General features: G+C 38.6%; 1 long non-coding RNA gene across 1 annotated transcript in view; it reads left to right on the top strand.

Annotated features, from left to right (window-relative positions):
- The first annotated feature begins 2,833 nt into the window (after positions 1-2,833).
- Positions 2,834-13,391, top strand: part of LOC121094373 — a 109,629-nt gene continuing 99,071 nt past the window's right edge. The window contains exon 1 of the long non-coding RNA XR_005829832.1: positions 2,834-2,941. This is a non-coding gene — a long non-coding RNA (uncharacterized LOC121094373). The remainder of the gene's footprint in view (positions 2,942-13,391) is intronic.

Raw genomic sequence — 13,391 nt, 5'->3', positions numbered from 1 at the left:
CAGGATAAATTTGTGTAGAAATTTCTTTATCTAGATGTTGCAAAACCATTAGTTTAGCTTATCTTGTCATGTTTTCTCCTATGCCAGTTGGAAATTTTTCATTGGAAAAATCTTGTTTCTTTTTAAAAATATCTGTCTTCTGTTTTTGTGAAAGCAAATAATTATTTCCTGAAGATTAATCCCACAGATGTTTATATTCAGTAAAGTCACTTCTGACCTCTAGTTTCATGGGCTTTTGCCATTAAAAATTGAAAACTTTACATAACTTGAAAATCTTGCAGAAGAAGCCACAAGAATAGATTTTAATATAAAAATTGATATGGTTGTGCAGAAGAACGGAGCCTCTGTTTTGTTAGTAACATTATTAGATGCTTTAAGTTTTGCTCAGCTCCCTCCCTTCCTCCCCTCCAAATGTTAGAACTGAGCTAAACTAAACATTATCATGTTTTTTAAAATACTGTGTTTTAATATACATCATACTTTTCAGATGATCTAACCTCCTTTAGAAGTACTAGTCCCTGCAAATGTGACTGTGATACCTGCATTCTCAGAGAACACGCACTAAATTGGAGGGTAAATATATTTTACTAACCACAGCTTGCACTGCTGCTAAATGGAAGACCTTTTTTATATTTTAAAAGATAACCCCATGTGTTAGCATTTTTGCACATTTAAATATTTGTGAAAGTCTGGATGACAAACCCCAGCCTTTTTAGGCATATTAATTTCTTACATTCTTTGAAAATCCTTCATAAAATATTTACAGAATAAAAAGGATGTAATGGTTTTATATGGTTACCAAACCTCTAAAATTCACCAGTATTGCTTAAAGTCTGAAACTGTGCCTTCACACTGTACATGTATATATAAATGCCAAAATAATGCAGAAGACTGCATATGACATCGTAGCAATGCCACAGCTACGGCAATAAAGTCACATCAAAGACTCGGAGCTTTGCAGTACCTTTGCAGTCGCATCAGAATCACAACAGATAATAGTCAATCTGTAGTCACAGCACACCACAGACACTTCACATTCATAATGCACCGCAGTCATCTATTAGGACGATCATAGACATGCTAGAGTATCATTACTTACCCTCTAGTAAAATTATAGTTGCATCATGTAGTATTCATGTCGGTCCTATGGATTAGAAGATTTAACTCAAATTTCTTTGATTTTGTTTCTCTATAAATAGAGTCAAAACGCCAGGTAGGAATATCTTTTTATATGAATCTGTTGTATTACATGTCAGTTCTGGTTTTGTTTACAGAAGAGACATTTCTATTTTGAGAAGTTTGCGAAATACTGTAGCATTTTTTTTTCTCCCTGTATCCATTTAGATTTTTTTTTTTTGGTTAAAAGAAGAAAGAAAACCCTCACTGCAAAATATGTTATGAGAAATTATATATCTTATAATTATTGGTGTTGAAGGCCTGAGGTATAATACATACATTTTGCAATTTTATTCAGAAATTGGAACTAGCAGTGTTGTAGCTAAACATTTTGCATATTTATTAAAAATTTAAATATACATTTTTTTTGCTTAACGATCTTTTAAAACATTTATCATTGGAAAATGCCCACCAGAATGCATTTCTGTGTTTTAATGGTGGTATAAGTTTCATTGGCTACAAGTTCTGAAATATCAGTGTAACTAATATTTGAACCCCACTCATGCAATATAATTTAGAATTTCATCATCCATTTCTTTTCAAGTGCATGCAAAGATGAAATAGCTCTACACAAGATGTGTACAATGTATTTGCAGCGTGTCATCTGTTACAGGGTACGTGCTGTCTATGGAATGAGCCGCAACTGTGTTTTTTCCTTCTGTTTTACGATTTCTTTTTGCTTTGCGATGATTTTATTTGAATCTGTGGCTGAAATTTCAGGAATTCAAATGTTCGTTCAGGTGTCAGGATAAAATCGGATTTTTATGGTTTTCAATGTAATGAGTGCTCAGAAACTTATTCATGTGGAGCAAAACATACAGATTCAAAGCTAGAAGTGCATTGTTATATAGTACTAAGGAGTTGATAAGAGATGGAAAGCATGCTGTGCTTTAATTTATGTGTTTTAATTTATGTTGAAAGTTCGATACTTGTAAGCTAAAGCTGCAATTGTACAATGTCACGTATGGCCCATCAGAGTTCCAGCAGGTACCGCACCAACTCTGGGGGCCACCTATGTTAAGGATCAGCTCTAACTTACCCTCTCAGAGAACAGGCAACATTCTTTTGCCAATGGCATTTTTTTTTTCTTTTGACTGCATAAAATGAAACTTGATTTCCCTGGCAAAGTCACATACAGTTGAAAAAAAAAATGATAGCTTTTTAATAAGGTTTTGAAATCTTCCTAAAAACGTGAACCAGAATTGTGTGTCTGCTAGAGCTCCACAGGACAGGATAAAACATTCCTAGAGAAAGGTCATCCTTTTTTATTAAATTACGCAGATCTTGGAAGACATTTTTTAGAAGCCAGTTGTATTGTGTGGAACCCAATTTGTGGTGTCACTCTTTAAATCCTGTAGGATTTTCCATGAAGGTTGTTGTTCAGTGCAATGAGCCTGGTTGTTGTTCACCCTGAGCATGAGGGTTGCTCTGAGCCCACGCTCTGTTCCCCGTTAATGACTGGGTTTTCACGTCCCTTGCATCTGTCCCAAGGGAGGAGCTCGTGGGAACGAGGGGGCAGGTCATTCTCAGCGACAGGCTCCTGGCTCGGGATCTCGCTCCTGCCAGAAATCTGTCTGAGCCTGAATCTGGCAAAGTTTAGGAAACAGTGTTAAATGCACCTCTTTGTTCAAGGCTTCCACTAACGGCAGGCACAGGAATTTCACTTGGCAATCGGTATCCTGGCTACCCTTTTCAGGGTACTTCTATAGCTGTTTCAATAGCTAGGAGGAGCATGGAGCAGTTTTTGTGGTGATTTAGATTAGAGGTACGTTGTGTAAAATGCATCCAGGTACTGTGATAATTTTCCATGATGATTTAAATATATATGTGTGTATGTATGATATTGGTTGACTGGTTTATAATTTTAATTGAAAGAGAGAGCCTTTAATTTATATCATTTTAGAAAAGTATTAAGCCTGAAAAATATGCAGTGGAATAAGATCTGTGTATTGGAGCAGCCTACAGACTTATCATGGTGTGTTTTCCTTTATTACTTTGGACAAGTGCTACAACTCCAAAGTAAGGAGAGAGTAGAGATTTTTGAAAACAAAAGTTATTGTTTAGCCTTAGGAACAAATGTGAGAATTGAGTATTTCATGTCAATTCTCCTTTATTTTCCTTTATAGAATACGCCCTGGATTCAGATGCTGCCTTCTGTAGTCAAAATGTGTAAATGTTTTTGCACTGGACAGATTTTCCTATGGGTAGAAGCACAGTAGCATTTCAATACTGAACAATAGCTCTAAGGGTGCCAGAGCCCACCTTGGGCATTAGCTAATTCTGTTGCCAGAAGGACTGCTGGTTTAGCCCTTTTCAGAAATGAGCTGATGTCTGTCTCAGCAGGCAGAAGAGCATTGCCTGTAGGAAATTCACTGCAATGCATGAGTGCATTGGGGTCTAGACATTAAAACAGGCCCTCATGGAGGAGCACTGGCACGTGTCTTCTCCAAATTCTGATTGACTTCGTCAGTTATATTATTGTTTGATTGTATGTCAGAACTGCTGGGCACTGTTATCTGTGTACAAAGACAGTGCTTTAATCTAAAAAGCTGCTGTTGCTGAATTTAGTGCAAGAGTTTCTTTTGCATATTGTTGCTTGCTTACTCTGTTGTCACTTAGGTGCATCAAAAGGTGAAAGGTGTTCCTGCATGAGCAGCATTTGTTATGTTGCTCTGCATGTGTGTCTGTCAGGGTAAGGCCCTCTGACTAAACAACATGAGAATGATACCTTAGTTCATATCTATGGCTAGGTACGAGTCCCACCGTTCCCCATCTCCCAGTATGTCTATCCAGTAACAACAGGATAATTCCTTACAGCTTTTGTGGCAGAATAAGATCCTGAAGAGAGATGTGGAGGAGGAGAGGAAGGAGGAGGACAGCCAAGCAGAGGGACTTTAATACTGCTTCTGTTGGCAGAGAGAAAATGCCACAGGTGGTGCTATAAGACAGAGGTCAGACAAACATAAAGAGTTGTTTTAAATTTCCATGGTGCTGAAGGGGAGCTGCTTGAACGTTGCTGTAGGGTAAAGGAAAAGGCAAGTAGGAAGGAATGTGTCTGGGTGGCAGGGAGTTGACATGTCTAAAGTGACAAATGAGTGGCTAAGTTAGTGGTTTGGTCATTGAGGGTGGATGGAACCAAATATTTTTTCCTAATGATACAGGGAAATGGTTTGGAAAATAGCGCATCTCAAGCTTGCATCCCCTGCAACTCCTTTTCCAGCTTGAATCACAAAGAAAGTTCAGAAATCAGAAAATAGGTTCTTGTACTATTTCCAAAGTAACTTAAACTGGAGAACATTTGCATATGTGTCAAGTCCTCATGAGGACTGCAGTGCAATTGTTCAGAATCAAGCACCTTTAGACATGTTTAATCTTGAAACATTTACCCATCAAGGCACAAATGATGAAATCACAATTGCTTGCTGTGTTTACATCTTCTTTTAAACATTTTCTTTAAATCACTGCCAAGATTTTTAGACCTTTCCGTGGATGCATGTTTGATACTTTGGAACCGTATCTTCCTGTGTGAGTGTGATCTTTCATTCTCCACTGTTACCAGGAGATAGGGAATCAGATTGGGAGATTTGTGATTCTAGGAGGCAGAAAGCTTCCTAAAAACCTGGTGAGAACTGCAGAATGCTTGGCTGGGATGGCATTGTCCGCTCCACAAGCTGGCTTACCAAAACGACAGTCTGGTCCTTGCAGGGGAAACGGGGTGGATGGGGGGTGGGTGGAGAGAGAGGGGGTGGGGTGGGTGAAGTGTATTGTCAACGTGTTTACCTACATGAGTTGGCAAAATGCTATAACAGTGACATTCCTAAACAGTTCTAAGCAATACTTCTATTTCACTCATTTCAAAGAACTTGGAGGATTTCTTCTTTTTAATTCGTCAGTACCTATTTTTAGGTTGCCTTTTTTACTAACTCCTCTGCTGACTAACAATGGTAACCAAGGTTTTTACATGAAGCAGGCTGTCTTACAATTTGATTTGTTTTTCTTCTGAATTATAAATTTTAATTAGTAAGAGGTGTTATGAATGTAGATAATTGAAACATTTCATTACTACATACTTAATCCTTAGATTTGAGATGGACCCTGGGGAAAGAGTTTGCATCTAGACCTAATGGAATAAAGACATCCTTGCTTTAATTGTCAGAAAACAATTTAATAATTTCTGGTTTAGGGAGTCCTCAGTTATACACACATTTAGAAACCTTTTTATTTGACTGAAGTTTGTATATGTGACAATTGTCTTGTTGCGTATGTTCTCATCATGTTAAATTTCATATCATTTCTCTAGGATCTCAGTCTAAAGGATTTTTCTCTTATCATTCTTTGGGCTTAATTTTTCTTTGGAAAATCAAGCTCTCTGCTCTTTTTGTTTCATACCCTGTCATTTAGAATCAGACAACAATAATTCTGGAATTGGAATGTGCTTTCTGTTATCAGGCTGATTTTGATGGATTGTCATGCGTCGGTTTGACTTTGTAGGGGTTGAATATAGCATTAAAATGTTTTGAGCAGTTAACTGAACAAAAATGCCATGGAAACTAGAGAGAAAGGTCACTGGCACAGTGTTTGGTGAACAAAGCTTTGCAGGTTTTTTGGTGGTTTTTGGTGTGTTGTTGTTTGGGTTTTTTGGGTTTTTTTTGTTCTGTTTGGTTTGGTTTTTTTTTTAACTTGAGAAAAGCTTTGAAATAGTGTATTGTAACACAGTTTGCAGATCACTGAATTATGTACTGTACACATGGTTAACGATTTATGGGTCTGTGAGTTATTTAATCGGGTAATGCATATACTTTGTACGACAAGCAAGCAGATGAAAACTCTGAATGGAAGAAATTGTTCATCCTCTGAATGACATGCATTATATGCTGTGTTATCAGAAAATAATATGACTTTTTCCAGCCAAAAGTTGTTGTTTCCAGTGTCCATTGTCTCATCTGAAAACATCAATTAAGCAAAAATGTGTAATAAATAGTGCCTTTCATTTGGGGTGTGTTAAACAAGTACAAGGCACAGTAGAGTGATCTCAAGGTATCTGGCATTAGGCTCTTGCGTTGTCATTGTCATAAATTTTGTTGCTTTGCAGAAAGGACACAGCCTGCAACAAGGCATTTGGTTTTAATACCCATTGGAACTGAAATGTGTTCTTGCTGTAGAAGAGATTTTAATCCTAATGAGTGGGAGGTGGTAGATAGCTGTCACGATGTGTTGCAGCATAGGATATGAAGGATAAGGAAACCAAGGAAAAGCATCGTACTGCTCACAACAGAGAGGGCTCTTTCATGGTGATGGCACAGTACTGAGCACACTGAGGTTCTTATTCTGGATTGGGATTTGTTGGTCATATAAAAATGAAAGGCAAAGAAAAGGAAGAAAGAGTGATAAGCATGATGAGGTAGGAAGATAAAGAAATCGATTAGAGAACAGAGGTAAGGTGCAGATTGGGGAAGCAAAGCAAGTGTTTGAAAAGAGATGGGATGTGAGGAAGAACTTTAAACACCTTATGGCTGGGGAAAAGCCTTAGTCTTCAAAACTGTGTGGGGCAGAAAGTGGAGAATGGAAAATGAAGATCAGCTCTGACTTTGCTACAGAAGGCTCTGTTTTTTAACATGAGAGTAGTGGACATGAAAGAGCAGGGTCTTGTGCTTATTACATCTCAGTGTCCACTCCAGAATCAGACCAGACAGGATGACAAGAAGTCCTTTAAGAATAAAAGCAGAGAAGCTGTATCAAAGAAGGCATCCCCAAAGGAAATAAAGCAGTATTAGAGACCTGGACCCTTCCATGTACCCTAGAAGAGTACTCTCATGGCCCCTTGATGGCTGATCACACTCAAAAGCCATGGTTTTAGCTAGGCACTCACTCTTCTGTGAACCAAGACAGTCTGAATGACATGTTCTAGATGTGAGTAGTGTAGCCAGAGCATGGCTGAGCACTTGTGCTCTTCTAGAAGGCTAGAAAGCTGCACTGAAGTGACTGACTGTCACATACAGCAGTGATGATACACATCTTTTGCAGATACGTGCTCTTTTCCTCTACTCAGAGCCTGAGGACAGCACGGTTTTCTCGAGTGTTGCAGCTCACTGAGCAGCCTGAGGAGCTGGGTAAGTGGGAGATACGATGGAGCAATGCAGACAAGCGTGGAGCCTTCTCCATGCCGCAGTGCCCCCTCCCCCCCCCAATGCTCAGCAGAGCTGCCTGTGCCCAGCTGTGTTCCCCACACCTTTCTGTGAGCAGCTCTGGCTCACGACAATCTTTTCAGGTCAGATTTTTCTCTGAAAGCTGGAATACTCTCTGGGAAGAGAGAGAGGCGCCTCAACTTGTCAGAATGGCATTGCTGCACATGTACTTCTGGAACACCTAGGCTCTGTTTATTTTCTTCATAGTATTTAGCTTTTTTTTTTTGGTTGTTGATTTTTTTTTCTTCTTTTTTAAAAAAAAACTCCTGAGAAAGAATCTGGCTTTGAAATCTTCCCTATCTATGAAGATGCACAAGTCTTCCTTCATTCATATTTACAGCATCTGACTTCAACAAAAGTCCCTATTGTTTCCTAGTTTCACTTTATGTGAATTCACTTTTGTGAATAATGGTGACTCAAATATTCCAAAGCAATTTTAATGTTCTCTGAATCCCTCAAAATACTGCAGCTAGGTCCATGCAACTAGCTTCGGAAAGCCACGTGAAAATGCAAATGTTTGCTTTCTCAACCAGAATGGAAAAATACCAAGCATTTCTAAAGGAGAAACAGAACAGTATGTTCTACTTTCCTTATGTATTTTATAAAAAATGCATATATAAAAAATGAATATAAGTTCTTTTAGGAGCAATTGTTTCATAAAAGAAACATGAGTTTGCTTTGGCAAAGATGCATATGATTTATGGTTCATTCTGTAAACTCGGCCAAACAATTTCCTTCTCCTTTGTGATTGGAGAGCAGAGCTGTCGGGGGCAGGGAGCTACAGGATGACATCTGTTCTTAGAGCAACAGGATTATGTTTATTCATGATCAGTTTATGCAGAAAATGCATCAAAGAGTTTATTTGAATTTTTGATAAATTTGCCTTGTAGAAAAGAAATATTTTTCTTAATTGGACCTTGTAGGAAATATCCATTAATGGCAAATGCAAATGAGAAATAATCTGTATTTCAAGAGCTTTTTTTTTTTTTTTTTTTTACCCCCAGAACCACTAGCACTCAAAGTAGGGTGAGGCCATTGTCTTTGCGCTTTTTCATAAAATTGTGGGCTTTTCTTCTCCTGTTTAATTCCACATGCATATTCCATGGTAGTACAGTAGTGTTTTAACATGTAGCATCTTCATATACCTTTACTGAAAGCAGGAGATAAGTTTATCAGTATAATGCTTAGCAGCCTTCTTTCCCTGCTTGCTTTTTAGTGGTGAATAAGGTTTTACAAAGTGCCACCAACCACGCCAGTTTTCCATAATTTTGACTCATGTAAATTTTTGCAGAGAGGTAGGGAGAGCGCATGAAAAATGGACACTGGTATCTCCTGAAATGTTCCCTGTGGTTTTTTTAAGCAGCTTGGTTTTCCTTCTAGCATTGCCAAAAACCTAACAGATGATGTTTTCAGGATCAGAGACAGGAGATTGAAATGTTGCTAATGTCTGTAGCACTTAAGTCATAGAATTCTGTAAAGAAATGTGCCATGATTGATCTGATTAATCTTTTAGATGGGTGGTGAGAGAGAAAGAAACTTCTTCACCATACTAAATTTTTATATTTATGTAACTACTTTTTAGACACTGAGCTTAGGTGTCCTTGTAATATTCTGACACGGGTGACTTGTAATCAGCAATTTCAGTTGAACAGAGTAGTCTTCCTTTCTGCCACAAAGTTTCCTACATTGGCCTGGCTGTAATAGAAATGTTTTTTACAGTTCTTTCCCATGAGCAAAGTCCTGTGGGATCCTTTGGGAAATGTAGATCAATGTGGTGGACAGGCATGCTGTTGCTGCACAGCAGCTGTCCAGTTGCTGCAATGGGGCTCTCAGCCTTTACTCAGATCAAGGGTTTGTTGCCAAAAAGCTTCAGGTTATGTCTCATCATTCTCAAGATTAACTGTAATTGTGGATGAACATGGACACTGTAGCTGAGTTGGGGAAGCAGTTACCCCTCCCATCATGAACTGCAGCAGACTTACGGGTCAGCTTCATTCAGTCGAATGAAGCTTGAAGACCTTCCTTGTGCTGAAGGATTCCAGTCCTTTCAGCTTCTCACTACTGTACTGAGATAGGAGAACAGGTACATCTCAGGCTGGCACTGCCAGCTGTGGCACAATTATTACAGAAATTCTGGTCTCTTTTTGCAACTTAGATGACCAGTTACCTGGTGGGTATCTCATGTGGAATTGGATCTTTTCAGCCCTGTGTTTCAGCTTCAGCGAGTGATAAGTGAAGCTAAAGACTTTTTCCTTTTCACATAAATTCTTGCAAGTTCTATCTCTCTGGGAAGATATCAGAGGGCAGTATTAAATTGTATGTGAAGATACACATGCATGCAATTCATTATTTCTTTATCAAAAACATGGACCTTCAGCAAGGATGTCAAAAAGCCAACATAATATACTGCAACCAAGGAGCAGAACTGGTCAGACATGACAATAATATAGTTTTATTTTGAAAGGAAACAGACTTAAAAAAAAAGTTTGTCATTCTCAAAACTAGTTGAAGAGCAATAAATTATTTTCTTACCAAAATTTAGGCAATTCAAAACATTTGATCAAATCTAGGTTTTTTTCCTCATTGGGAACCTGCTAAATGAACACCCAGAACAACATGCATGAATAGGCTTCCATATGGTTTGAGTTCTAACTTCATATGTTATTTGTCCAGTGCCTAGAATACCATGCAGAACTTAAAGAACATATTACAATTAATTATATCACGTTGGAATAAATAATTTCCTAAATATGCATTCTGTCATGGTGGCCACTGATAAGCAGTTTAATTTGAAACTCGGCTCTTGGCTTCTGAAAATCAGCTTTAACTAAATTGTCGCAGTCATTACATGTTGTAAAGCCTCTGTATTTCACACTTCATTTTCTATCCAAATGGATGACAGCCTACTTCAAAGGGAAAGAAGTAAACCTGTGGTCAGAGTGTTCACCTGAACAGCATGCTCTCCCTAGATCCCACATCTGGCAGTTGCACACATTTTGAATCCCTGCAGGTTTGCAGTTTAATTGGTCAAAAATCAAAGGATGTCCAGTTGAACTCCAGCCCTTTATAGCAGGGTCAGAGATTGGAGGATAATGTTTGATGCTCCACCTTTCCTGACATTTCACTGTTGCACAGGAATGGGATGGATGTTTCAATGAGCTTCCCTGGCTAGAAATGTTAACCTCAAGTGTTCAAAACTTGCAAACATGAAGTTTATATGGAAGTGGGACATTTTTGGAGCCCTACTTGTGTGCCTACTAGGGGCTATAATGCAAGAAATGAAAATAACATGCTAATTTGTACCTTGTTGTAGTCTTTAGTATCAGCCCAAGTACTCAGATCCTCCTTCAGCCCCTGTGAATGGCCTTAGAGTGTCCGGTAGGACTTCATCATGGAATACAACATGGTAAACATGCAGATATTTCAAGCTCCAGTAGCAGGATCTGTGTGACGCTCGACATTGCCTTTTTTGTGTCCAGTCCGAAAGGACTGGTTAAGTTCCTTGTTACACACACCTCCGAAGGCTACAGTTATGGGCTACGTCCTCTGAATTTTTTTAGTTATGTTGAGATTGTTGAGTGATATATTTAGAGATGGAAGATAAGAAGTGTTTGAAAGAAGACCAAAAATAAAGTTGGTATGAATCGGAATGGAAAATTAAGGTTCATTGCTGCTATGAAGTTTACTACTTAATTACTTCAGACAGTTTGCTTTAAGGCACATCTTTTAAAACAGAAGCATCTTTGGGGTATATCTTGTTCATAGATCCCTGGGCAAAGTGCAGTTAGTGTGGCTGAGGACAAGTGCTCATCGAGTCACGCTGAGGTTTGGAGGAACACTGAACTCTGCCTCACCTTCCTGCTGCCTTTATTGGTCCTGTCTGCTGAGAGGGAGTGCAGTGGGAGAATTTTGCCAGTTACATTGTATTAGAGTCTGTAATAGATTACATTGTAATAGAGTCTGTGCTGTCTGGGGCCACGGTACCAGAGTTAGGTGTGTGTGATTTGTAAACAGTGAATTGGCAGGAGAATGAAAACTGTGAAACTTTGCAGTGGTTGGCTGTGTACTGCTCTTTCACCAAACATCCCATTTTGAAGGGTGTTGTTGGCCTGTCTTCAGTTCATGCAGTATTTGTGTCAACACACATAGTGTGCAGCTCACAGAAAGGGAGATGCTGTATTGCTGTGGGAAATGTGTATAATGGTGATATAATTTGAATCTTGATCCCCAAAGTCTGTTAATTTTTTTTTTATTTCCCTGAACCAAACTCACAGTGTTTGGGGCTGTGTCACAACTGATGGCAACGTTCTTTGGGGACCTCAATGTCATGGGCAAGTAATAAGGATATCGTCACTTGTTTATGTGATCAGAAATTGATAGTTCAATACCTTTCAACTGGGCTGGGCAGGTAAGGTGCAGGAATTTTTAAACTGTGTGTTTCCATCACATAGTTGATTTGGGCGGGTTATTGGTAAAACTGTTCTTATGTAAAATGCTTGCTTGTAAAATTGCTTGCATTCACATAGGAACCATTTGCTTCCTTTTTTAAAAAAAAGAAAAAAAAAAAGAGAAGTCTTAGCTAGATAATCAGAAAAGGATGGTTATGCTAGAATATATAAATACTTAAGACTGTTAATCGGTGCTCATAGTAAAAGCAGTAGCATACATTTTTTGGAGTATGTGCCAGAGGAATTGGCCAGCCAAGACAGACTGGATAAGTGGAGCTGGCCTCTGGTGCTTTGACTGCATTCTCTGAAGCAGACTGCAAATGCAGGAGCTGAGGCATATGGTGTTTGCAACTGTATGTGCCAGTGCCCGAGATGCAGAAAGGAACAAGAGTAGAGTATGCCTATAAAGAAGTGAAGGGCAGTTGTATGTACAGCCTGGAGGAAGCAGAGGTACAGAACTCTTTTGGAGATCTTGAACTGCTGAGCAGGATGTGACCTGTTCTTATGTATGATATTCAAGGAGCAAGACCTTTTATAAATTTTATTTTAAAAGACAGGTTTGTGCTGAACGATGTCTGTTAGCATGAGCTTCTCTTCCTAACAGCAGCTAGTAAGGCCTTAAATACTATTTGATTGAATTAAGTGGAATAGCATATAATTAAAGCCAAATGGGTCTAGAAAGTCCAACTTGCAGGTTATGGGGCTGAGACAAGGCACATCATAAGAGGTTCTTAGAAAAATAAGCTTAGAATGCAAACTTTTCAAGATTTAATTCAAATAAAAAATTGAGGTTTTAAGTATCACTCATTTATAGGAAAAACATGTTGATTTGTAGAATTCTTATTTTCTACTCAGATTTATAGTCCCTTTTCCTTTACTCCTTGTTCAGACTATTCGTGCAAAATTTGAGGTGTTACACAGTAATGAATGCTGGATATTCCTTCATGTATTTATTTTTCGAGTTTGTACCAAATACTTGGTCATTTTCAAGTTGTAACTGTGCTACTTGGTAGAGCTTTCAGAATTGTAACCAACCATGGGATGGACAGTTACCCTGTCATCCCCCCTGCCCCGCCCCCCCCCCCCCCCCCCCCCCCCCTTTTTTTTTTACTAGCTACCCATTTCACAAACAGGTATTTAAACCTGGCTTGGCACAATATCATTATTCTGTAGCAGGTGTCAATTGGGAGTTTTTTATATTTCAGGATCCCTTGACCTTTCTTCTGGGCACACGTACAGTGTGTTAATGATGAACAATGTCCACACATCAGCACTAATTCAAACTTGAGCTCTTCCAGAGTTTGAAATATGCATGGATAAAGTCTGTGCAGATGGTCCTGAATTTTAATATATAAAAGTCATAGTAAAACAAAGTTAACTTTCAAATTCTGCAATAAATCACAAAAAGCTGAATATGATCCTCTGGATATCTTAATTAGATGAATTTCTTTCACTTAATCAGACATTCAAAGTCAAAGGGACAAAAGACACTGCCTTTCTGAGACACTAAGGCCTGAATAATGTCTCAGTGGTCAGGAGAGTTGATCAAATTACTTGCTGTCACTCATATTTATATTTGATT

Source organism: Falco naumanni, chromosome 10 (assembly GCF_017639655.2).
Source record: "Falco naumanni isolate bFalNau1 chromosome 10, bFalNau1.pat, whole genome shotgun sequence".
NCBI classification, from domain to species: Eukaryota; Metazoa; Chordata; class Aves; order Falconiformes; family Falconidae; genus Falco; species Falco naumanni.
This window is presented reverse-complemented; position numbering and strand designations above follow the sequence as displayed.